This window comes from Anser anser (assembly GCF_964211835.1).
Source record: "Anser anser genome assembly, chromosome: 2".
NCBI lineage: Eukaryota > Metazoa > Chordata > Aves > Anseriformes > Anatidae > Anser > Anser anser.
This window is the reverse complement of record NC_139721.1, coordinates 84,992,834-85,020,285: the sequence shown is the minus strand read 5'-3', so window position 1 is coordinate 85,020,285 and position 27,452 is coordinate 84,992,834. Positions and strand designations below refer to the sequence as shown.

The window sequence follows — 27,452 nt, the reverse complement described above, 5'->3', positions numbered from 1 at the left end:
CACAAAATTCACATTGTAGTGTTATGTTTCTGCATTTCTAGTTGATTTGATACTCCTGCACAATTAAAAGCAGGAGAAATTTCTGGCTTTGTCTTTCTTTTTAGCCTGTTTCCAAGGAAGACGCTGATGCAGCTTGAAAAACTTTCTAACATAACCACATGTTTTATGCACATACTAGCCTGTGAAATATTGCAGGTAGTTCACGTTTGAGCATGGTCTCAGAACAAGTGACAAACTGAGCCTGAAACACATAGGATTGTTATGTGCAACTCTTCCTGATCAGGCTGTCAGGTACAGGCATCATATCTTTACTGTTTGGTTGGTAGTTTTGATACAGCTGATGAGATTGTTCCATGTATGAGGTTTTGGTGAGAAAACAGAAGAATGTGGGAGCAGTAGGAAATTTGAGGAAGGAACATACAAAGTAGCAAAAGGGGTGCATGTGTTACAGGCTAAGATTACAGGACAGTTGAGATTGGAAGGGAATCTGTTTAAACTCTGGTCCAACCCACTGTTCAGAAGAGGTTTACCTTTGATGTTGGATTCTATTGTATCCAGAATACCCGTTTGAGTTGGGAAACAACAGTGAACTTCAAAGCTTTGTTCTCTAATTCACCTGGTAGTGACGATGCTGGGGCTTCATAAGCTATCTTCAGAATAGTTCCCTTTAAAAACAAGGTAAAGCATCACATAAATTCAGTCGAAAGCTCTAATGGAGATTCTCAGTTCCTTGCTTGTTAGCTATCAGTATGTTTACTTTTAAAAGCTTTCAAAGGTTCTAGTAGATTTAAAGATCTGTTTCTAGCCTGCCATTTTATTGTTTTTACAAGCTTCCCAAAGCTTAGATGCATGACATCATACTCATGGTCAGGGTTAGCATCTCATCATGTACAATTTGAATTGTTTGACATGCCATAATGTATATAATCAATGGCCAGATAGGACTCTTTCCAGAAAAGAATTTCAGTGTTAATAATACGAATTTGAGGAATTAGAAATTGAGTGAGTGGGTTGAGAGAATTATACATGACATTTGAGAGGTTGGAGAAAAACAATGCTAAAAAAGCACTGTTTTTCTGTAGAAAGCTAGAAGATGATTTACGATGGTTTGAATGAATTGAGAAAGACTTTTGTATTTAGTTTTGAACCTTCCACAGCTGCTAATTCTGATTGTGTTGTGACAGTGCTTTCATCATTACTTTACTAAGTTGCTTTATTAGTGGAAAGTGATTTCTAAAAGAACTCCGCACTTCAACATGAATGTTTCAGGAACCCAAAATAACTCAGAGGTTTATGCTAACTATGCATGAGTAAACATTATTGAATTAAATGTTGAATTATCTTCCAGGTTGAACTAATTGTTGTACTTTTTCTCTTACATGACTGTAAAGCAAGGGTAATTCTGTTGATATCTATTAAATATTTTCTGGTTTTCATCTTCCTCTTTATATAAATAATTTTCTTTTCTTTTTTTTTTTTTTTTCTACATGGTTGGTCTGATTTGAAAAATGAGCACCTTTTCTGTCTAGACCAGATGAAATATTTTATTAAGATTTGCAATGCACTTACACACTTGAGATTAAATTTATCGTTAAATTTTCAGATTTTATAAAGTAATTAAACCAAGACGTTTCAGAACATCCCTTCTGGTGTTTTTTTTTTCCTTATTTTATTTATTTATTTTTGGATAGTAAATAGGAAATTATATTTTATTTTACACAGGAAAAAGATTTCCTAATTTGGAAGCTTTTTTTTTTTTTTTTTTTTTTTAATATGTGACTCTTAATTATTCCTACTCAAAAATAAATCTTTAGAAATGAATGAATCATAAATATAAATAGTTATTAGAGCACTAAACATTTCCTAACCTTGGTTAGCAAAACCTACGAACTCGCATAATCTATCTTCTCTATCTTTTTACTTAATGAGAGGAAAAACAACAATTCAGTAAGAACTGAATAAACCCTATAATTGTAAGAATAAATTTCTGTTAATAGGTGTAGAAAGCTTTTTTGGGACAGTGAAAATAAATTAATACAATGTTTATATGTTATCAGTCATAACAATGATTCACTTTTCTGAGTAATTAAAACTAATGCTCTGGATTTGGGAAAAAGGAAAAAAAGCCACATTACATTAGATAGAACAAAGATAATTCATGAATTTCATTTGGCCTTCCACATTAACATAAAACCCTCAGATCTTCCCAGATTCCTACAGCTTAATTGTGGAAAAAAATAAGACAAACAGTTTTAAAATGTTATCTTCTGAAAAATACATTTGGGAACTACTGAGTTCTGTGTTTTTGAAATTTAATACTCTGAATGAACGATCAAAAAATTTTTCTGGAGGTTGCATGTAGAAATAGATCACTTAGAAACCATGTTTGGTGTTAGGAAATTCACCTAGGAAAATGTATTTTGTTTCATTAAATAGCAGTTAAAATAGCTATGAGATGAAATTAGATATTGCTTGAATGACCTTTTTTAATGCATTTTTGTTATCAAATTAGCCATATCTGAAGATAGACAGAATAGCAAGGCAAGTCAATCAGAGGAACTATTGCATACATCTTACTTTATTGTATTTAACTCTTTAGTGGTGCATAGAGAAGTATTTTGGAGAAGGATTACAAACTGATTCAATATGCTGCATTAAAATCTGATTAAAATGCTTTTAAATAGCTACCAGATACTGTGAAAGTGTACTGCTGAATTTTTTCATAATGATTTGATGAACAAGTATTGACATTTAATTTTCTTTCTCTTGTTCTTCTCCTCTCCAATCTTGGACACCCAATATTACTTTTATTAAGTTTGCTCATCCTTACATCAGAGATTAATCAGTCTGAACATTATGCAAATGTAGCCAGGTTTTAGCTCCTGAAATGGCATGTTTGCAAGGAGTTGTTTGGCCATAAACTTTCCATTAAGATTATGTAACAGTTTCTCCAACAAAACCATGTTTTATTTGTAACTTAGTCTTTTGCTGAACTTTAGGGAGATGAGTCCTTTAGCAAATTGTAAAACAGAAAATTGAAATTCTTTGGAAGATGTTGCTGTGGTGCTTTTTTTCTTGTGTCATGAAAATACCATAGAGTCACGAAATGGTTGAGGTTGCTAGGGGATCACCTCTGGGGATTCACCTCTGGGGATCACGTAGTCCCAAACCCCTGCTCAATCAGGGTCAACTAGAGCACGTACACAGGATCACATCCAGGTGGGTTTTGAATATCTCCAAAGAAAGAGACTCCACAACCTCTCTGGGCAACTTGTCCCAGTGCTCTGTCACCCTCACAGTAAAATAAGTAAATAAAAATTCTCATTCTATCATGGTATAAAAGTCTGCAGGTGCAAAAAAGAATGTAAAATCCTCTCCAATTTCATATTCTGTTTTCCTAGTTAATTTTTGAAAATTAGTTAAAGTTAGTTAAGTTTTACATGAGGTAGCGTGAAAACATTCACTGAAACTAAGCTGTTATTAACTGACATGACATGATAGGTTTCTGTAGATGACTTATTTGAACAAGTCTGCTTTGAAGATGATCCCCCTCTCTGTGGGACTGAGATTTAAATCTGGCATTCGTATGATGTACCCATTTCTTCTTGTGGAATCCTATTTCTCAAACTTCCCTCTTTAAAATGGAGATAATTACAGAATAAAAACTTTGAGTATGTTACAGTCTATTCCAGTGGTCTGTCCTCTCTGGTCTTGCCATATCTTTCATGAAAGATAACTGTTGAGACATTTGGTCTATGATACTACGTTTTGTGTATGCAAATATGATTTTGTTCATTATTTTGATTCATATTAAGTTTCAGTAAATCATTACAAACTTTTTTTTTTTCAAAAATACTATCGGCTTCACTACTGATTACTCTTTCTTCTACATACAGTTGCATCTTACTTTAAAACAACATCCAGTCTTTCAGATAGTAATGAATTTTGATCCTTTCTTTCTAAACCCATGAAGTGGATCTGTGAAATCCATCTGCAAAAGCAAATTTTTGCTACTCCTTTATTCTTTTCTTTAATACTTTGAATAGTAGTAGTGACAAGACCCCCACTGGCAGAACTCTAGTGGACACAACCCTCCAAGACAAAAGAATATAACAAAGAATATTGATCAATGTTTTTGACTGTTTTCATAACTAATTCTGTGCTGAGCTTTTAAGAATTTTCATTTAAAATATATCACTGTAAAGTCCATGTAAGATTCTCACAAGACAAGATCAAAATGTTATTTGAAATATACTATTTCTTCCCAAATCATGAAGTTTTATTACTTCAGTAGTTTCCTACTGGAAGGCTGTTAAATTGTTAAACTGAGTGGTTTATAATTTCTTGTGTCCTTTCCTTGATATATTTGTCTTTTTCTGTTTCTCTTGTTTGTTCTAAAACTTAGCTGTTAACAGCTCTAAGACAATCTCCATAGGTTTGCAGTGCATTTTTTTTTTTACTATTTTTTATGGCTTCCAGCTGTTTTGAGAGAATTTTCTTTAAACTAAACAGTATCTACACTATTCCTTCACTATTCTATTGTATGTGTTTACCTCTTTATTCCTGTCTGTTGTATCAGTCTTCTGTTCTGTATGTTTGTGAGTTAGATTCAGTCACAAATAGGACTTATGCAATAGAGAGTATTTTTAAACATAGATCCTGTAATCAGTGAATGAGGCATATTCCAGATTCAAGCCCATAGTCACAGCTTCCCCAAATGGAAGATCTGGTTTTGCAATATTTTTAAATATCTATCCTCCTTTCGCAAAGCTTTTGTCCTGTCCTTCTGTTCCAGCCTTTGCCCAGACCTTTCCAGCTTTTTACTGTCATGTTTTGAACTGTAGTCCAAATTTTCAGTCTTTCTTTCATTCTCTGAGGCACATGTCCATGCTGTCTATGCTAATAAAAAGTCTGAAGGAGTGTAGAATAATCTGGAGAAATACTTTTTTTTTGACTACTACAAATACTGGTGACCAAGTATGTCTTCAGAGGAGCTCCTTTCAGCTGGCAGTATCTCTCTGATGTTAGATGAGCGCTGATCAAATTCCTGTATCTTTAAAGGCCCAATCTATGCCTCTAAGCTCTTTTACTTCTGTTTGTTGACTGATTTGCTTCCCCAGCCACATAGGGAAAAAAGAGAGGGTAGAATTAGAAATTCATTGTGAAAAAACTATCCATCCCTTACCTGAGCAACGTAAAACCTCAGCTGATCATCAGGGGGAAGAAGTTTCTCAGCTGTGTTGATAATATTAATTTGTAGTCATCTAATGAATCTTTTTCATAACTAAAATAAAAGAAAAAAGATACTAAGTGCTTCAAAAATTTTGTATAGTCTGTCATAGGTTTTCTGGTTTTCTGTCCCTACTGAATTATTGACTGATGTTTTCATTGGATTTCGTCTGCTACTGGAATTATCAGATATTTGTCACCCTGTGAATCTTTTGAGCATACAAGGTTAATACTATTAATATTCTTTTATTATTATTATATTTTCTTTCAGGATTCTAAAAAAATATGTGAATATACGTAAAAATATATGTATTCTAAATGAAAATTTCTCATGATGTAATAAGAAAGCAACACAAGTACCCAGAAATTACTCTTTTGTTTGTTTGTTTTCTGTGAAGTAAAATACTTCAAATAAGACCTTTACACATTACATTTAATGTGGAAGGTATAAAGAAACTTTCAGTGCACTGAACAAGGCAGGAATCTTGGAAAACAAACAAAAACACCACAAACTGTCATCTAGTCAGGTATTAAAGACTATAAAAAAATGTGCTTGCAGTGGGAACAAATTAAGCAAGTATACTGGTAACATTCTTGAAGGCTTGAGTGCTTGACTTTGAAATATAGTATCCTTTCAGTACAAGATTTTTGATGTAACATGTTTTATAGGTTAATCTACTAAGATGTTGTAGATTTCTCTTTCGCATTTGACGTAATTTTGATTCTGGAAATCTCAAACTATCTCCTGATCCCAGCATCATTTTTGCCATTCTTAAAGCTTTTGATTTCAGTACAGATGAGATACAAGTCAGTTACCTTGAAAAGAAAAGGTGAAATGAAGATGACGTAATAAGCTTCATGTAAAAGGAAATCAAGAGTTTGCTGGAGTGTTAGAAAGGCAACTCTTGCACTAGAAAGTAGTCTTTTTTTTTCTTCTTTTTTTTCCCCAAATAAGATATCAGAAAAGACAATGTACACTGAGAAAGTTATATTTCTGCATATCCTTTTAATATAGCTATTGTATTCTAATATCTTCTGGAGGATGTAAGGCTGGCATTTTTCTGAACTCTGATTGTATTCTTTGATGTTGCATAGTAAGATGTGTCCTGTCTTATTTAACTTTCATGGATGGCCATGTATTTTCCAGTGGCTGTCATACGAAGTAATTCTCACATTCAACTAGGAATATTACAAATTTTTTCTGCCTAATATTCATTAGTTTTAAAAAAGCTGTGAAGAACTGAACTAAGAAAACCCTCCAAATTGCACTGTTTGATTTTAAGCTTAAAGGAAGCATAAAAGCTAGTACAGTATAGTCCAATATTATTCTGGTATTATGTTACTACACCTAATGAGCAATAAGAACCTGTTCATTTATCAAGAGAGTATTTCTTACATGTCGTTAAACACACACATAAAATATTTGCCACAAAGAAATACTACTGCTCTGCGTACATTTTTCTTTTATTTTTTTTATATTTGTTGGTGCAAGAAAAAGTTGTGTTGAATTGATGTGAGGCTGATTGTTTTTTGTTGTTGTTGTTTTTTTCCCTTTTAAATAAAAAAATTTTTTTGGTCATCTCAATAATAGCTTACTAATATGAAAAATGTCATTAAGGTTGTTTTTGAAGTGGAGATAGAAAAGAGCAGCGTAGCCAGTTTAAATAAGTGAATATAAATTTCAAAAATAAAACACAGTTCTCTTGCTCCTCACTTTCACATCTTGTTCAACATATCAGTAATTTGTACTTAGACATAGGTAACTTCCTTGGGCACTCATATGCGTCTGAGATGAGAACTGGGTCGATACAAAGGCACATAGGATTTGGGCAAAGATGGTCTGTGGTTAGAAATGTGGTGGAAATCTGTCAGGTTTTGAAGTGGGATCCAGATTTTCTTAATTCTTAGTTATATTGTTGTTATTGCACTATAATTCATTGGTATTTCACAAAAGAAACAAAAAACCACAACAGCAAACAGTACATATTGTTCTTTTTCACAGATATGCCTGGAAATACACTGGATTTAACAGCAAGCTGATATGTAAGGATCATGTCCCAGCAACTACAAAAGGAAATCAAGATAAATAATGTGGTAAGCAAGCAGCAAGACTGTGGTAGTGCTTCCTTGCATTATATTTCTTTTCTGCTGGTTGAATTGCATTGGTGGAGATACAGTATGTTCTATAAATTCCTTTTTTCTTTCTTTTCTTTCCTTTTTTTTTTTTTTTTTTTTTTAAGGGGAAGGATCTATATTTATTTACTCCGTGGAATAAAAGAAGGAAGTTTTGACATGTGACATCATTGGATCTGCTTGTTAATCTCATCCCCATCCAGTTTTATTTTGCACTACTCACGCTATGTATTTTTTGACTGAAAAAAAAAAGAATGATTGCTGTGCATTTAGGCCAGCAACACAGAAAAAAATGTCATAAACACAGTCATAGCAGTAAGGCTTAAAACAACAAGGATACATTCAGTAGCAAAGTTTCAGTAAAACTGTTATAAACCACATGTTGTGTCATCTCTCACATAAGGTCAGGCTTTTGAGTGACAGGCACTCCACAGCAAACTGGCAACATTAATCTATAAATACAGTAGGTAAGATTGACCAGTCTGTTCCTACTGTGGAGTTATTGCCATGTTATTTTATTCAAAACCCAAACAAATATTTTAATATTGGAATTTTATGTCTCTTGTCCAAGGTATTGTGGTCTCAGTTTTGATACTTTAAACAATATTGGTCAGTTCTCAATTAACATGAAATATTAGTATTTTTAACTGTTTCTTCAATAACAGAAAGCAGTGGAAATCTTACTGAAACAGGGGAATAAAGCTTCTATTAGTAATTTTCAAGGTGGCTCCAAATCACTAAGTCCTTGTGTATTTTCTGTCCTGTTTTTAAACACCAGTCAAAATATGATTGACAATAAGTTGCAGTAAATGGCACCAGACAATGTTCTCTCTGTAATTTAATAATTAAGTTTGTTAAAGCTAAGGTTCAGTGATACCTGAAGCTAAATGAAATTGGAGTGGGATTCAGCTCAAAATTCAGACAAAGAAAGTTGGATGTCTGAGTTCAATGTAACCTGCAGTGGTGTTCAGCTGTCACCTACTGACTCACGTTTTGGAGTGGTTGTACTCTCAAATCTGTATCATTTGCTGTCTTCAGTGTTGCATACGCATGAAATTTTTCACTTTTTTGATTTTTAAAATGATTTGCTAGAATTTCTGAGATAACTCAGCTTTAGTTTGTACCAGTGTGTTTTTATTTCGGGGTTTAAATGTGGTTTTTAATCAAGCCTGTAATACTTACATCACATCCACACCAGGGAGCATGTTTTAGTCTGTGTCTTTCATAGAATATTGGCTTTTTCTTAAAGGACCAAAGCAAATATGTTTTACAGTAAATCCATCTGTATACAGATGGATAAAAAGCTCATAAACAAATGGCTCTCTGCCAGTGAAACCACTAAATTTCACAGAGGTTTAAGCAGGATGTCCTGGAGAGAGATGAATTCTGTAAACCTTTTTTTAAAAATGAAAAGAGTTTCATAAAAACATTAGGCTAAAACATTTCTCTGGCTAAGGTAAAGAATTCCATGTGTTTACCAGAACTGGTACTCTATAAAAAAGCTCTGCAGCTGCTATTAAGTTCAATTTTATTCCTCATCTGTGCTGGAGCCCTTTCTCAACCTAAGCACTTCTTTGGGCCTAGCAGCCTGGCTGTTGATCTGTTATCATCAGAAAACAAGACAATCTTTTTAACACATCATAATGCTATAATGTATTCCTAATAGGTTACGTTTGCTCTGGTACAAATCAGAGGGCAGAGAACAGGTAGTTTCTGTAGCCACGAGGGCTGGGAATGAGAACAAAAGTGTACAGGTAATTTGATGAGTATTTTACCATTGCTCTCAATATCTTGGCACTTTGAGGATTTGTGAAATTCCATTGTGTGTGGGAAGTTTGTCAAGAACAGCTCTTTGTAACATGACTTCTTTTAATAGGGTATTCAATGTAATATCGTGCATATCACCCATCTTGAAATGGGTAGACAACCTATTGAATTTTCATTAGGAGACAGCATGCAAAGACCTACCCAAATTGTGTTTATCTCACAATAGTAACTCATGCATTCAGTTTTTCTGTAATATTGACATTAAGACCCCAGACTTGCTGGTAAGCTTATAATGTTGTGTAATTGATAGCTTTCTGTTACACTCTGAGTTAAGTGTATTACTGGGGGAGTTGTGAGTATTTAAGTATACTTTATATTTCCTTAAATGCTTTAAGTAAAATATTTGAATTTGAACTCTGAATTATTATGTTAGCTGTCATAGGAACGCAGATGAAATACCTTAAAGTTGAGGATATAAGAATAGATCATTAGGAAAAAACCCACCCCTGCTCTTCAACACTTTGAGAAATAAATCCAAACTGAAGTTATGGCACATAATCTAATAATAATTTAAGAAACTTTATAAAACAGTAAAATAATAATTTCATATTTACAAAACCATTGCTTTTACAGTGGAAAAATGCTTACATTCTATTTTTTCTTTTTTTATACAAGTTTTGTTTAACATCAAGAATTTAAGTATATAGTATAAACATTTGGGTAAAGATGAGGAAGACAATTGTTATGTTTCTCATAGTCATTCAGGATCTGAATAAGAAACCAAAAAAGTGAAAAGAAAAAGCAGATGCTGTCTTCTGACTCTACAGACCTGGTAGTAGAAATGACTTATTCAGGTACTAGGTTTATGTTGTGTCTTTGGGGTTTGGATTTTCTCCTGTAGTAATCACATACTTTTGTGATTTGGGAATAGTTCTGCACCATTCAACCTTCTGCGATACTAGAGTTGTACAAGTTACATAGGAATGACAGAGAAGGTTGTACAGGAGTGATACTATAAAAGGGGCAAAAGGTAAACTATATACTTATGCTGCTTCTTTTCTAATGGATTTAAAATCTGTACATATGTAAGAAGAGGGCACAACTGTTATTGATCAAGAGTATGTCAGCTGTTACAAATGGTTATGGAAGTACAGGGAAGCTATGCAAATAAAAACACAGGCACTTTTTAATAAACTCCAGTGTGGGTAAATGTTACCTAACTGTGATGAAAAGGCAAAATTTTTTCAAAAGCACAAAGCACTTAATTAGAGAGCCATTCTGGGACAGCAAAATGTATTCTTAGGAGGAATGTAACAAAATAGATACTCTTCAAAATGTAGGTGTCATGTCTAAACAAAAGAAATAAGAAAGACACAAACTTCCAAAAGATGTATGATCATGTTGGGGGTGGTATGGGGCACACTGAAGAGTATGCTGTTAGAGGCATAAAAGCTAAAAATAGAGGTTTCTTCAAACACATTCTAGACAGAAAAGTATGACCGTGGTGCAAAAGGGCATTTAAGACCATGGTAGAATTGATACATCTCTTTGGTCATTGTTTACCACAACGAGTTTCAAAACATTTTCAGAGCAGAGAGATAATTCTAACTGAGGAAGATCTCATGTGAATTTAAGAAGATTTTAGAACAAAATTGTGAATATTAATAAAACAGTGACAGTAGATTGTACTTGGTAAGACTGATACAGGATAAATACTGATACTGCACAGGATAAATAGAAATTCTAGTGAAGAATAACCTCTTTGACCAAATGTGTAATAATCTGTTTGGGAGGAGTCAGCAAATTGTGAATCACAAATCTGATATTGCCGTTGGAAGTCAGTTAGATATGGATAATACTGTTTAATAATAGGTATATGATTTTTTTCAATTAGTTTTACCCAGCAAGCCTTGTAGTTTTCTCTTATCCTATGTCAACCTCTTTTCCACAAGAGAGCATATTTCACTGTAGCTTTTTTTTTATGAATAACATGATATAAAACTATAGATAGGTGATAAAGATGGTAATAACATGTGGTCCCTTTCCACAAGAGATGAAGGAGATCTGCGTGTTGCAAAGGAAATCTTGAAGTTGAATATATTCATAAATGATCTAAAATTTAGAGTTGAAACAATCTTATAGAAAGAGGTGATACCACCTCTGGGTAAACCAAATAACAGGTGAAATTCAGTTTTATTAACTTCATTTTAAAGTTCACAGATAAAAAAAGTCCAACTTTGCATGTTGATGGCTTTTATTACTTAGAAAAGAAATAGAGAAACCACCATAGACTGTAGTCCAAAATCTTTTTTTCACTGTTAGCAGTGATGAAAAACGCAAATAAAGTATTACGAATACTAATGGAAGTGTTGGATGACAAATCAAAACCAGTTTCTGTTTGCATCTGTGATGGTTTCACACTGATGGGTTTCACACTCTGCTCCCGCTCCACGCGGGGTCCCTCCTATGGGTTGTCGTCCTTTGTGAACTGATACTGTGCGGGCTTCCCACAGGGAGCAACTCTTCAAGAACTGCTCCAAACACGGGTCCGTACCACAGGGTCCATCCATCAGGAGCACACTGCTTCAACCTCGGTCCCCCACGGGCGGCAGCTCCCCCCAGACCCCCTGCTCCTGCGTGGGCTCCTCTCCACGGGCTGCAGCTCCGGCCCGGGGCCTGCTCCTGCGGGGGCTCTCCATGGGCCGCAGCCTCCTCCAGGCCACATCCACCTGCTCCACCGGGGGCTCCTCCACGGGCTGCAGTGTGGAGATCTGCTCCGTGTGGGACCCACGGGCTGCAGGGGGACAGCCTGCTCCACCAGGGGCCTCTCCACAGGCTGCAGGGGAACTTCTGCTGCATGCCTGGAGCACCTCCTGCCCTCCTTCTGCACTGACCTTGGTGTCTGCAGGGATGGTTCTCACTCCTTGCTCTCTCAGCTGCTCTTTTCTTTAAATCCCAGCAGGTTTTCCTTAAATCTGCTCTCCCAGCGGCCCAACCAGCGTTGCTCCCTGGCTCAGCTCTGGCCAGCAGCGGGTCCCTTTTGGAGCCGTCTGGAGCTGGTTCTGATCTGACATGGAGAAGACGCTGGGCTCTACTCACGCAGGCCACCCCTACAGCCCCCTGCTGCCAAAACCTTGCCATGTAAACCCAATACAGCATTAGGGGAAAAAAGTGCAATTAGTAAGGGAAAGATTAGGCAATAGACATTGTCAGAGAAATGAACTGTTTTTCACATAAAAGTTTAACGATTCTTTAGTTTGAAAGCAGAGGTGTAAATATAGTGTGGATCAATAAATTAATAAATGTTTTAAACACTGAATAGTCAAGTATAGTTCTGACATTATATTTTTTAATTTTTCAAAGATTAATTAAAAGCAAAGTCTGATACTCAAAAGACAGTTGAGATCACCTAGAATGACAAATCTCTTCATGTTGTGTATACTCAGTTAAATCAAAGTGCTGTCTGCATTTGGATACCATTTGCCTTTATGAAACTGATATAATAGCAATTCTGATGCAAAGACATAATAATTAGGTTTTGGGCTCCTATATTCCTTTATTTTTATTTATGCTTTATATGAATGTATGAAAATTTTATTTAAGAGTATAAGAAAACTTTGCATTCTGCATGAATCTTTTTGATATGCTTAATTTCTGATTCTGCTTCATTCTTTGATTTATGATACTATGCTGAATTCTGGTGAAATACAATATTTTAATCTCATTACTTCTGCCTCATATTCTTGCTTTGCATAAATGATATCATCTCTGTTCTTCAATGTTCTGGTCATTCTTTCTATGTTTCAGTGTTTATCACCTCATTGTCAGTCTTTTCTTCATGATTTTCTATTTATCACCCTAATCTTTTTCTTCTAACCTCATCCTTCCCCTTACCTTTCCTATTTTTTCCCGTTTTTTTCTCCCATTCATTTAATTCTTTAAGATATTAAATATTTAACAAGCTAGGACTGCTTCTCATCAATATATGTAAAGGGTTTATGATCTGTCTTTAAATGATTTAGCCTGCCAGTAATGGTCTGGTTCTGAGTCTAAAGTTTGAAATCTTTCTGTTTCACTGAGTGTTAAGCCTATATAAATGAGCGCAGTACTACTTAGTGAAGCTGTTTCATTGAGAAGAGGATACAGTAATGTCTTTGGTATCAGATTCCTTTTGATTGCTTTGGCCTAGACTGGGGCAGTAAAGTTCTTTTAAAATTTAATTCAGAAAATTTACTAAACATCTTGTTAATTAAATATGCCTGCAGTTTGCTCTTTAGACCTTTAGAAATTTAATTGTTGAGTCACTTAGAATTTTTTGAAGGTATATATATATATATATTTTTTTTTTCCAAATAAACACAAGAGTACAGTTTGAAACCTGAATTTATTCACTCAGAAACCAGGACTTGTAGAAGCTTTACAAAAATAAATAAATAAATCTGCTTCAGACTTTGACTTCAGCAGGCTTCTACAGTGGAAAAAGACAACCAAACTTTGTCTGTTTTTGCCTCAAGTGAATCAACCTTTCTGACAAAACAGAGAAATCAGTTAGAATAAAAATTTGCTTTGCCTTTTGTAGATAACAAAAGATGGAAAACAAGAAATCAAAGACAAGCATATGATGAACTCTTCAGTAGGAGCAATACCCAGAGCTATTGTTTTTACAAGGAAGTCCCCAAAGAAAAGAAACATAATTCATTGCTGAACAGGCACTGTGATGAGCTTTAGCATATTCATAATTTTTCACCAAAGCTGCAGTTTCATAATAGAGTGGTTTAAGCACTGCGAAGCCTTGTAAATAGATGAAGGTACACACAGTTTAGGTAAAAAACATAATACTGCTGACCTTGTGGATATGACAGTGACAAAGAACAGAGTAAGAACTGTGATTAAAAAAAGGTTGAAGGATTCCAGATTATTCCTCTGGGATAAAGTTTACTTTTTGAGCGGGAGGTGAGAGGGAAGCCACAAAACAGTGTTCAGAAAAGACTAGCTCTTCAGTTAGCTTTACCATATCCTAAGAGAATGAAGCATTTTTCTTATGACTTGTATTGAACAAAAGGAACTGAAAATAGCTCTATTCTACTAAGAACATTTCAATATATTTCAGGTTTACAATTCACTTTTGCATCCAATTATGTAATTAGTTAAGGGGTAAATGAACTTCCAACTGTAAAAAATCCTCAGGCATTATATCCCAATGTATAAATGTGATAATATGTCTAGAGAAGAAACAATAGCAGCTGAAAGATGGACTGATTGAGAAAGTCACTTGTTACGCATTTTACCAATCGCTAAAATCTTTTGATTATATTTATAACCTGTAAGAATATTAGTGTGGCACTCAAGTTGCTGGTGGTTTGACAGCCATGTGTCTCTTTTTGCATTGTAAGTTTCTCTCGTGAAATGCAGTCACCTTAAGTAAGGAAAATCTTTGCAAAGCATATGTAGCTATTTGGTCTAGTTTTTGTTGTTGTTTATTTTAATAGTGGGTTGCTTTGAAAAGAGATAAATTTGCTCTGTAACTGAAATGACTTAGTAGGGGAACGAGTACTTAAAATCAGTCAGTCTAAAAACCATGCTACCCACAAAGCTCAATTGTATTTTGTTTGTTAACCAGGAATCTTAAATTATAAATGAGAAGAAATTATATGAGGAACTTGTATGAATTCCAGGGCAGTAAAATATCTAAATAAACTCCAAGGTATTTTGCAGTGTTTTCTGCCATCGTATGATATAGATGTTAGCATTTAGTACCCAAGGTTAATCTCAGAAATGTAGTTTATCCAGTATACGGCAATAAATATATGTACAGAAAAATATAAAGTATCTTCTTTCTATTGACAGAATTGTCAAGTGGTTTGGAATTTAGTTGCTTCAATGATTCTGGAATAAGTCTTCCAAAAATGCAACAAAACCAACCTTTTCTAACGAAGTAACATGGGAATTGAAGATGTTCTTTGTGGACAAGCAATGGCCAAGCTGAAGTGATACACTACGTTCTAGTATCTTTTGTGAAGAGTATTTTGGGATCAAAAAAATATGCAGCTATGGTTTATTTGCTCAAAAGGATATCTGGATGTTCAGCACAGGCTTATTGATTTAGTTTTGTCCCAGTCATATTTGTATGTACACAGAAAAATGTAGTAATTATACTGTGAATAATATAGTTTGTTTTGCCATTTATAGCAAACTTCAATATTATATATAACATTAAAAAAAAAAAACACAACTTATTCTTATCTCACTTCTTTCACGTCAGACTGCCATTGTGAGTAGATTTAACAATAAAATATATAATAACTTGGCAACGCAGAGCTCATTCCTTTGTATTATGTGTTTGCAGTATTGCATTTCTTATGAAAACAGGGAGAATTATAGAGCTTTTCTGTTCTTTTTACATACACACTATTTTTTCTTTTTCATAATGCAAAGTTACAGATTTGGTAAGTTTTGGGACTGGGGATTGGCAGAAAGGACAGTTGGGGAAAAAAATGAATTTCTGAAGGGCAGTAAAGAGAAGAATTTGTGTGTGAGCATGCTTGGGTCTGACTGCCAGAAATTGTAGAGAATCTCTAAAGTTAGAAATGAAAAGGAGATAACACCTGCTGGGAGAGGTGCAAATGAAGTAGAGAAACAATATCAGGCTATCATCTTCAGTTCTTCAGGCTATGAAGAATCTTTCCAGCTACAGCTGCTGCTTCTTTTATGAAAGACAACAGCTGCCTTGAAGGGAAAGAATGAGGGAATTTTTCTGTTAGTCAGACATGGTGATTGTTTTTGTAGTGAATATTTGGCTTGCTCAGAGGTTAAACATCTATGAAAAAATGCTCTGTCAACTGGTCCATGTGGCATAGAAGTTTCCCTACAAAGGTATTACCGGTCAGATACATCAAGACAGCTTTAATACGCCTAACTGTTCTTAAATTTCATTACTTACCCAAATCTATTGCAGATACGTAACCTGTAAAGTTGCCTATAGTGGCGTCATTGTACAACTATAGTCAAACAAAATTTTCCTATATGTGGATAGGATTTTATTGTGCATGTCAAAGTTTTCAAAATCTATCTTGGAACTAAGGAAAACCATAAAAGAATGGGGTTCAATATTTAAGTATAAGATACTTGACATGCAAGTAGAACTATGACACTTAAATACAGAAAATAATATTTGTAGCCTGCATAAAGATAAAAGTAAATCCACGCATATCTAGAAGTATAAAATGCCAGTCCTGAAATATAAAATAAGATGAAACTTTTTTGAAATTTACTCTAGTTTTATTTTTAGTGTTAAGACTATACCAATTAAAATGAGCATATTCCTAAGGGTTGTAATTACATGCAGGATATATGGTAAAGGTTCCAGTCCTAAATAATCAGATAGAATAAATTGATGAGCAGATCTCATGGCTCCCTTCGAACAGAAGGAAAAAATCCGCATAATGACTAAATGATAGAATACTTCCAATGAAATGTGGAAACAGCACTGCAAACTGTATGGCTAGTATTGTATGGGCATGGTATCAGTTTTTGTGAATGGCCTGGGTTGTCTTTTTTGTAGGGCCTTGTATTTTCTGGAATTATTATTTTTACTATATGTCCTATGGTCTGAAGTTGTGTTAGTTTAAGCCAAAGGCATATCAGTGATATATGCTGTAGCTCCCCTATTATTAAACTGAAATAATTTAATAATTCTCAGAAATTACATAAGATTTTTACAGATTTCATTTGATGGAAAAAGGGCTGGTTCTAACACCTTGCTGTGGTGTTCATCATGCTGAAGTCCATGAGCATTTTTGCCTTTGGGATGTTACCTGGAAAGAAAGGTGTGAAGAAGGAGCTTTGATCCAGCAGTGCGTCAGAGCTCTTTGATCTCTCCCCATTTATATATAGGACCACACCTGCCTCGGGTTTACAACTCATGGAGTATTTAGGAACATATTTGAGGGAGATTTGTTCTCTCTTCAGCTTTTCTGATAACAAAGCTTTTTCATGATTTGTAGATAAATAGCTGAAAACATGAAGACTGCAGACTGGATTCTTTACATGACGGCTTAACAGCACTGAATGTAAGCACATCCAAGAATAACAGCAACAATCTTCTCTTTATTCCTTCCCTACAGTAGGAATTTTTATTTGTATGTCTATGTCTTTGAATTTTTAATTGTATGTCTTTTTTTTTTTTTTTTTTCTTCTGGGTTTTATTGCCATGATGACAAACAAGCTCAAATATAACATCTTCCAGTACAAACTATCCTCTTTAAAAGCTCTAAAAATATTTTATGCAAAATCTATATTAGTCTCATGTGTTGAAAGAAGAAGGAACAAGTTTTTTACCGATGTTGGGCTGTTCATTCCATCTACCATGATGCTTTTAAAGTGAATTCCCTGGCTTTGAATGACATTTCTTGTGGAAGCCAGGCACTTTACGTACGCTTTGGTTCTTCACCTAGGACATAGCATCATACAATCTTTTAGGTGATTTAGATGTAACTTTGTTTTCACACAAATGAATGTGTTGAGCCAGATGGAATAACTGAGACCCAGGTGCTTAAAATAATATTTAAGCATTTTTAGGAGAAGAAACTGATTAAGGCAACAGATTGCAGTGAAATGCATACTATAGTGATTAGCTTCATAGTCATTTGAAAAGAACTTTTGGATGCGCTCTGCAAGATGTTTAATAGAGATGCCCAACCCAGTGAGATAATTCAGATTCCTCCTTTGTATTTAGCAGTGAAGAACAGGGAAGTCTGGGTCCTTCTGTTGGATTGTTACTCAGCATACTCTTTCCGACTTGTAAAATAGAATTCTGAAATAATACTAATTTTTCTGGCTGATGAGTGCTGGGAAGGCCTGACACAAACCTGCATGAAAGGCTGGTGAGTGTGGTTGGGGTTATGTTTTGTTTATTTAATTCTGCCAAGGTGTTGTATGGTATATTATGCTGAAACAGGCACTGGTGGACGTAGGTAGGAGGCAGGCTGCCTGTTATTACTTGTCCTGACTGCTTTCTTCTGAGTCAGCCTGGAGCCTTCTCTCAAGAGGGGAGGGAGGTGGGGATTGATGAGCTGTTGATGCTCCAGACACAGAGGAGGTTAGTGATACAATAAGCAGCAAGGCTGCAGTATAAGTGCAGACTAAGAGAATTGCATAGAAGGTACTGGGAATGGAGTTGGGAATGGAGGAACTTGTGGATGGAAGAAAAAAAGGAAGACATCTTTCCTAAAAAAAAAAAACAAAAAACAACAAACAAAAAAACCTACCAAGTTCAACAGTACTAATAATGCTGTCTGACAACTTAATGAAGAGTTGCAATTAGAATTGTGACTTTGATTTCCTTCATTTGGAGGGATTTTGGAGTCATGAATTAAATTTCTTTCCTGAAGTCCTGAGAATAGCTTAAAAAGAAGTGTTCTTTAGCTATGTCATAAATAAAACCTTCAGAATGGCTCTTTGTATGGCTTGTGACCAAATGATTTAAAGTTGAACTGTAATTATAATCTGTCATTAAACCTGAACTTCAAATTGCAGACATTTTTGCAGGAACTAAAAGTTAAAGCAGGCATCTTTTTCTTTGTAAATCTGGAATTTTGGTTCAGATAAAAGTTTTCTTCTCAGTAAATGATACTGAATTTGAGGTTTAGTTTCAGTCTATACTGGGACAGTTGAAATAACATGAATGAAATCTCTTGTAGTTTAAGGAGGCCTCACATGTTGGTCTGTACTCATCTGTTTTGGGTGGAGGACAAATTACATTTCAGAAAAGTGTGTGCATAACCTAGAACAGAAAATCTATAAAGGTTTCCAGTTTGTGGATATACAGCAGGATTTAAATGGCATGAAGTAGCATTTTTGAAATTAAGACTGATTTTTAGCAATTTAGGACACAAATGGAATCCTGAAAACCATCAGTCCTTATTCAATAGAATTCAGTGCATTCACAAAAGCTATGCATGCAAGGAGGTAAGGGATATTTTTCATTTTTTATAGGCCAAATATCTGTCAGCTAGTTAACTCTTCCAAAATGCATTGCCAACAGAATCAATCTACAAAATAATAATGAACAACTGTGCCATTTCTTTCCCAGATTGTAATGTAAAAGTATAAACTTTTCATGGTTATGCATATGAATATGCCTTTATAAAGTGCTATGAGCAATGTGATTTGATCAAACATTTGTAATTCTTTTCCTGAGCCATTGCCTATTTTAAGAATAAATGTTAATTCATTCCACTGATTAGTGTGGTCTTATTACGGTAGAAATGCCTTTCAGGATAGGCACTTTTTTTTTCCCCCCCTCCTTCTAGCCATATATTTATTTCATGAAATGAAGAAAAGTAGAGGGAAAGATTACAGACACAAATTTACAAAAGTGGATGAAAGGGTACCTTTCACTTAAAGCCAGTCTGAGAAAATTGGCTGCTTTATATCTTATTAACAGGGCTCATCAAATAGTGCAGGCAAGGTAATATTTGTTCAAGTACAAATTACATTTACCCCTTTACAATTTTATTAATCATCATGATCATAAGACTGTATTCTTGATCTCCAAATTCATTGCTGAATAAATAATCTTACATAATGGTGCCATTATTCAAAGGCAGTATGGGTTTGTATTGAGATTTTACAAGAGCCAAGGGCTTTCTGGGATATCAGATGAAAAAAATAGCCTCTTGTTAGTGAAGAGAAAAGTGATGGGGAAACTAAGATTTTCAAATAACCCTTCAAAGTCTAGAATATAGCAGAAGAAGATAGCAGAATACTCAAAGATAGAGATGAAAGAAGTGAAAATTTTCTTACAAAGCAAAAATCCCCAAATCTTCAGTTATTTACCTAGATTTGTACATATTCCATGAAGATCTCCATTCTTAGAGGATAACATTACAGTAAATTGTATTTGTGTAAGGTAAAATTAGGAAAGACAATAAATGGGCAGAAAATTCTGTACTGAATGAAGGTGTGCTTTAAAGATAACTTTATAAGTACATAAGAAATATAGCAGCCAATTTTTCTTTGATGTATTTTATGGGAAATTCATGTCCAGTTTCTTGTCTACTGTTATTTCATTTTCTTTCACTATTACTGCTTTTCATTTTTTCAGAAAAAAATTACTTTTTCCTACTTGTTTCCTCCAAGCAAGGTAGCATATGTATTTCACAGATAAATGTCATTGTTTCCTTATTTCTGCATTTATTCTATCTACTTAAGTATGTCATTTTTGACAATGTGCATGCCTTGTCTAGAAATTCAAAATTGTTTGTATATTTGACATGCACATGTAGCTAGTGCTTCCATGTGAGAATATAAAAAAAAAAAAATGGAGCAGGCACTACCCTTTTCCTGCAACAACTATATCAGCAAAATGGAATAAGGGTAGCAACAGTTTCAGTGCTCAGCCTGTTTGGTTGTTTGTTTCTGGATGGTCCATGATCTACCCTTCTCCCTTGCCTTCCTAATTTGATGTTAAAATGATATCTAACTCCAGCAATTCTTCTGCACCTTCTCATCCAAAGTATGATATAAAAGGATCCTTTTGTTAGTTATCAACTCAGCCATTAAAATGGATGATCTTTGAGCAGTTACAGCAGAACCATTATATAGATATCACAGAATCACAGAATTGTAGGGGTTGGAAGGGACCTCAAGAGATCATTGGGTCCAACCCCCCTGCCAAAGCAGGTTCCCTAGAGCAGGTTGCCCAGGTAGTTGTCCAGACGGGCCTTAAATATCTCCAGAGAAGGAGACTCCACAACCTCCCTGGGCAGCCTGTTCCAGTGCTCCATCACCCTCACCGTGAAGAATTTCTTTCGCATGGTGGTGTGGAACTTCCTGTGCTCCATTTTGTGGCCATTGCCCCTTACCCTGTTCCAACAAACCACTGAAAAGAGGTCGGCCAAATCCCACTGTCTCCCACACTTAAGATATTTGTTAACATTAAGATCCCCTCTCAGTCTTCTCTTCCCGAGGCTGAACAGACCCAGGTCTCTCAGCCTTTCCTCACAGGGAAGATGCTCCAGGCCTCAAATCATCTTTGTGTCCTTCCGCTGGACTCTTTCCAGGAGATCCCTGTCTTTGTTTGTACCGGGGAGCCCAGAACTGGACACAGTACTCCAGGTGAGGCCTGACCAGGGCAGAGTTGAGGGGGAGGATCACCTCCCTTGACCTGCTGGCCACGTTCCTTTTAATGCACGCCAGGATCCCATTGGCCCTCTTGGCCACCAGGGCACACTGCTGGCTCATGGCCAACCTGTCATCCACCAGGACCCCCAGGTCCTTCTCCACACAGCTCCTCTCCAGCAGGTCATTCCCCAGCCTGTATTCATACATGTGGTTGTTCCTTCCCAGGTGCAGGACTCTACACTTGCTCTTGTTAAATCTCATTTGGTTACTTCCTGCTCAGCTCTCCAGCCTGTCCAAGTCTCGCTGCATGGCAGCACAGCCTTCTGGCATGTTGGCCACTCCTCCCAGCTTTGTATCATCGGCGTACTTGCTGAGGGTGGACACTCTTCCCTCATCAAGGTTGTCGATTAAGATGTTGAACAGAACTGGCCCCAGCACCGACCCCTGGGGAACACCACTAGTCACAGGTCTCCAGCTAGACTCTGTGCCACTTATCACCACCCTCTGAGCTCGGCCAGTCAGCCAGTTCTCAACCCACCTTACTGTCCACTTGTCTATCCCACACTTTCTCAGCTTTGTTAGCAGGATGTCGTGGGAGACAGTATCGAAAGCCTTGCTGAAGTCAAGGTAGATGACATCCACTGCTCTCCTCCTGTCTACCCAGCTGGTGATGCCTTCATAGAAGGCTACGAGGTTAGTCGAGCACGGTTTCCCCTTGGTGAATCCATGCTGACTACTTCTCATAACCTTCTTCCAATTGCTTGGAGATGGCATCCAGAACAAGCTGTTCCGACACCTTTCCAGGGACAGAGGTGAGACTGACTGGCCTGTAGTTTCCCAGATCCTCCTTCTTGCCCTTCTTGAAGACTGGAGTGACATTGGATATCCTCCAGTCTTCAGGCACCTCTCCTGTTCTCGAGGAACTTTCAAAGATGATAGAGAGTGGTTCGGCAATCACCTCCACTAACTCCCTCAGCACATGTGGATGCATCCCATTGGAACCCATGGATTTGCATGCATTGATCCCACTCAGACGCTCCCGAACCACTCCCTCATCAACCAGGGGGGAGATCTCCACTTCCCAGACTCTTTCTCCTCCCTCCAGGGTCCAGGAGTCCTGGGGGGGGACTAAAAAAACAAAAACAAAAAAACAGATAATGGAGAGCTGAGTAGAATTGCATTGCTTAAGGCTTGCAGCTGATCTTAAAACTAATAATATGAGTGTGTTGCCATTAGTTCTGACATGATGTTCAGATTGCATTTCCTTGATTTAAAAAAAAAAAAAAAGGCATCAGGGATTTTACTATAGACTGATACTTATTATGCAGGTGATAGCAATGGTTCTTTTGAATTAAGTATTCACATTCTGCATTGGGATTTATATAATGTGTTTTTTTATTATATATGGACATATGTACCATTCAGCAGGCTCAAGACTGTCATGTCAGGAACAAATCCCCAGATAGCTAGAAAAAATACGGTTTTGATTAAGCAGAATAAAATATTCAAATCCCAAATCCTATGTCTAAATACTTTTAACATTTACGATTCTGAACAGCCTTACATTTTCCTTTGCCAATTAGTAGTCTTCTTGGTTTTAGAAAAGCCTGTTCCCCTTCTTCCCTTCCCTTTATGATACTGTTTTCTCCAATCAAAGAGTTAGGATGTTTAATTATTCAAGAACGAAAATACATGCTGCAGACGTATATGGAATTACAAGCTCTCTGGAATAATATACATGCAGGGATGACTTCTGCTTATGATAAATTAGTGTAATTTTGGAATGGCTTAATAAGAGTAAATTATATTCAGATAGGAAGCAGCAGAATTTTTAGTAGCATTTCTCCCTCCCCTGCTACCTATCAACCCTCAAAGAAAACAAAAGACATGAATAATTTTGTAGGAAGAGCGTTCTGTTTATCCAGTAACATTTTTACATTGCATAAACATTACCTTTTAGGTGTTTGTATATAATTACTTGGTATCTGCTAGCACCACTGTAGATGCAAACACCATTATTCACAGCTTACTGTTTTTAAAGAAAATTCCTGGAAACTGAACAGTCTCATTTGATTTTGCTATGACTATGCAGATTGAAATCACTTTTAAAAAGTAATGCCAGCAAACCAAAAAGGAATATAAAAGAATATATCAGTTGTAGCTCTTCTACAATGAAGAAAATTCAACTGAAATTTTATTACCACATGTATTTATCAACATCTTTGTATGATATAATTTTTGCTTTATGAAACTCATGCACAGAGGTTTCAGTTACTCAATAGACTAGCTCCTGCATACTCTCTTTTGAAACATTCCCAAATTTAACAACATTTAAGACCCATTTTACTTAATCCGACTCTCAAGGCAAATGGTGTGCTCTTTTTCTACTAATGTACATTTTATGCTCTTCTTTATGTGTCTACTATGAATTCGGAAGTTGGTTCTGAAATTAATTTCAGTTTTCTGAAAAGATTCATAATCATATAATTTGGCTTATATGAAAATTATGTTAAATGCAGTGTTCTGGCTACTACCCACATATTTTGCTTCCTAAATGATCTCACCTGTATTCACAGTTGATTTTGAGTTTTGTCTGACACAGAGTGAAGGACCACTTGATTTTTAGTTCAGGATCAAAATAATTCTTGAAATAATGATAATAAAATCAGATAAAAAATATCTTGATTGTAGTATAACTGGCTGTGATGATCTGATGACTTGAACGTACAATTGCCATGAAGTCTTAGGGGAGAACCATATCTTAAAATATTTCAAATATCTCATAGTGAATGCCAGGTTTGAATGCTGTTTCCTACATTTAAAGTTGATGTCATGCTAGATTAGAATGACATGAAGTTTAATCAAACCCTAAAAGCAGTATCTGTCTACCCATTACAGGGTGAGTACTTTTAAATGACTAATCTGAGAGAAATTTCCTTTTCACATTACTGGAAATTTGGATTTTATAAAGAGGTTTTTTACAATCTTTTTATGCTGTTCAGATACTTTTATGTGCATATATGCATGTATGCCTGTATGCACCCTAAATCATGCATGTGATTGATTTTGATGGCATCATTCTTTTTTGTATAAATATTTACTTTGATATGGGAATGTCATGGTTTAGATCTGGCAAATATTTGCTAAAAGAGAAACTAGGATATGAAACAATATCAACATATGTACAGTTTTCATGTACATGAAATTTCCTGTACTTGATTACTAAAAAATCCCATCTATCCAAACTGGCTATTTCTAATAGACAACCTTTAACTCATCTCCAAATGACTGAGAAGATGCAGGTATTGTAATGATAAAAATACTATACCTGCACTAATATTATTCTTCCTTTTGGTTTGACAGAACATAAATAGCATTCACTGGTTTTCAGGACTGACCACCACAGTAGATGCAGTAGATCTTAATGGATCAGATGCACCTTTGGGCTGTGTGCTAACTTGTTACGTGATATCGTGGTACAGTATTCAGAAACATAATAGTAAAGTAGTTCACCTTTATCATTGAACAGAAGGCAGTGAAATAGCTTATGTTTCAGTTAGGAATTGCTGCAGTAGACTCTAATTTGTGACTGATTCTAAATGGAATTATTCATTTATGATAATGCATAATACATTTCCATTTAATTTTTGTTTTCTTTTGTAGATTATAAGTGACATTTTACATATGTTTATATATACATTTAGAGAGAGTAGTTGACACCTAATACCATTGTAAGTTTGGAGATTTTTTTTTTTAACGCACTATATTTAACAAAAATTTATACATCAAAGTTGTTCTTTCCATACTGGCTAAATTTAGCTATTTCTTAAGAAAACATTGTAGATACGTAGAAGTGTAAGCTTCCGATATCAGGTAAAACCCAGAGCCCGATTAAGCTTCTGAAAAAAACCTTTGATACTGGACATTGTAAGTTACCTTGCCTATCTGTAAGATAAAGATTTTTTTTTCCCTTTCATATGCAGTTTCAATTCTCACTCTCATCTAAATCAAATGTGTACATAAAATGCAGTTTTATTTCACTCACTTTGATCTGTTATCTCATCATATTTATTTGCATGTGAAGGAGAAAGTTTGCCCTTTGTTGATTTCAGATTGCATCATTTGAGACTTTGAGACTTTTTATCTAATTTTCAGCAACCCTCTTTGTATCATATATGAACCTATGCTGTTTACACTGTAATAACGATCAGTTTTATTAATATTTTTGACACAAATTCTGCTCTGATGATGCACAAGACAGAAGCATGATCTTGTATTTTCTTTTTCAGCTTTATTTTCTCTTTTTTATCATCATGTTCTCCTTGCTCTACATTGCCATTTTGTTGGTTTCCTTCTGTTTCGCAGGAAGCAAAACCCCAATACCAAATTTAACACAGAAAAGATATTCATGAAGCACATTATTACACTGAATTTCAGAAAGGAAGTGAAGATATGAAGAACTGTGGACAACAAGGTATTTTTCCTGCACTAACAATGCAAAGTGACTGAGATAAACACAGCTCCCAAACTTCATATGAAAGTAGAAAAACAGTGATTGTAATATGAATAAGGTGGACACGTTGGTGAATAGCATTATTTTTTTTTCCAGTTGGAGAATATTTAAGCTTTGCAAGAAACAAAAGTACACATGCCCTGAGATTATACCTTTTACCTGTTTCTTGGGAGACCAGTGCAGAAAAATCTGTCCCTTTTGTAGCAATATCATAGGGTGACAAAAATTGGAGCTGAAGATATAAAGTACCTTATAAATCATAAACTGTTTTCATGTCCTTTCTAAGGATAACCAGGTGAAAGACTGCTTTAGAGACTTAGTCTTGAGAAAAGTCCTTGCCATTAGCCCAATGACACATTAGCGAACATCAGGTAGAAACTCTGGTAAATATGACAGTGAAGACTACATTTTCTGACTGTGCTCACCATCATTGGTGGGTATTGTTTTTATGGAGAGGACAGGTTAACTGGAGGAAAACTCAGTTTCCCTTTCCCTTCCTTCTTGAAAATAAGGGATTAATTCTGGAATTTAAAATTTGGGCTTACTACATTTGCTACATTTTGGGATCTTAATTTGAATTTTCATGTTAGGACCTAATGCCTGTCATGGTCACAACAGTTATGTCTGCATCTCAGGTCCCTGGAAACTACTAACCACTACTTTTATACTAGTCATTGCTTGCCTCTTAAGACTAGTTCACTAGTTCATGCATTGCTCCATAGGGCCATCTCTATCATCTAATTTCATGTGTTCTCTCAGAGCTGCATAACCAATGCAATTTTATGTTACCAGCTTGAAGATCTAGCATTTGTAGTATATGATTATATTCTTCATCATATTCCTGCTACTATCAGTATTAATCTTTTTATGCTTTTGTTTGTTTGTTTGTTTGTTTTATGTTTTTGTTTTATTTTCTTGCATGTAATTTTCCAAAAGCGTAGCTTTGGATTTATGGTAGAAAGAAAACTGCTTGGTTTAATATTTTCTTTAATGTGTGAACTATAACTGTCTCTCTATAAGTAGTTGAGTTTTATCTCAGTAATTTTCCTTAGATCTCTCAAAAATAAGAATGAAGGAAAGTTTTGTGAAGTTTTGCTTTGCTTATCTAAGATGAGAAGATCTTGCACTATTTAAATGTTGCTAATTTTCAACTTTAATCTGTCACTTCTTTGTAGTTTTTATCTGTTGCATTTAAGGTATCCCTTCATGTGCATATAGCTCTGTAAAGACACTAATTAGCTGAAACAGATGTCTAGCCATAAATCTCTTGTCATGTTTGTGGGGAGAAAAAAGTGAATGAAAAACCTTCTGTCTCAATTGACCAGTAGTTTGAATACATAATCTATTTAATCACATAACTGTACAGTTTCAAAGAAGCTCAGTTGTCTCAAATTTTTGTAAAGATGCTGATCTAATTGTTGACTTGAGCAATTCTAGGAGGTTTCAATATTACTCCTGAGAGAGATCCAGCAGTTGCCACTCCTCTCTGAATCAAAATTTTAGTAGTATACTGTTCAAGTGAGGAAAGGGGAAATAAACCTTTCATCATAGCGAAGATTTAAAAGTCCTAGTATGCAACTAGGTTTATGCAATTGCAACCTGGTATAAATCCAGAATATGGAAAGGAAGTGAATACTAATATAATTGTTTGAAATTTTGAGAAGATCTCTTATGGCATACTAGCACA

The 27,452-nt window shown here is 35.3% G+C and overlaps 1 long non-coding RNA gene across 5 annotated transcripts in view; it reads left to right on the top strand.

Moving 5' to 3' along the window:
* The window catches only part of LOC310894796, a 161,255-nt gene that overhangs the window by 35,737 nt on the left and 98,066 nt on the right, over positions 1–27,452 (top strand). For all 5 annotated transcript variants that reach the window (XR_014580168.1, XR_014580169.1, XR_014580170.1 and 2 more), the window contains 2 exons: positions 7,232–7,323; positions 25,618–25,726. This is a non-coding gene — a long non-coding RNA (uncharacterized lncRNA). The remainder of the gene's footprint in view (positions 1–7,231; positions 7,324–25,617; positions 25,727–27,452) is intronic.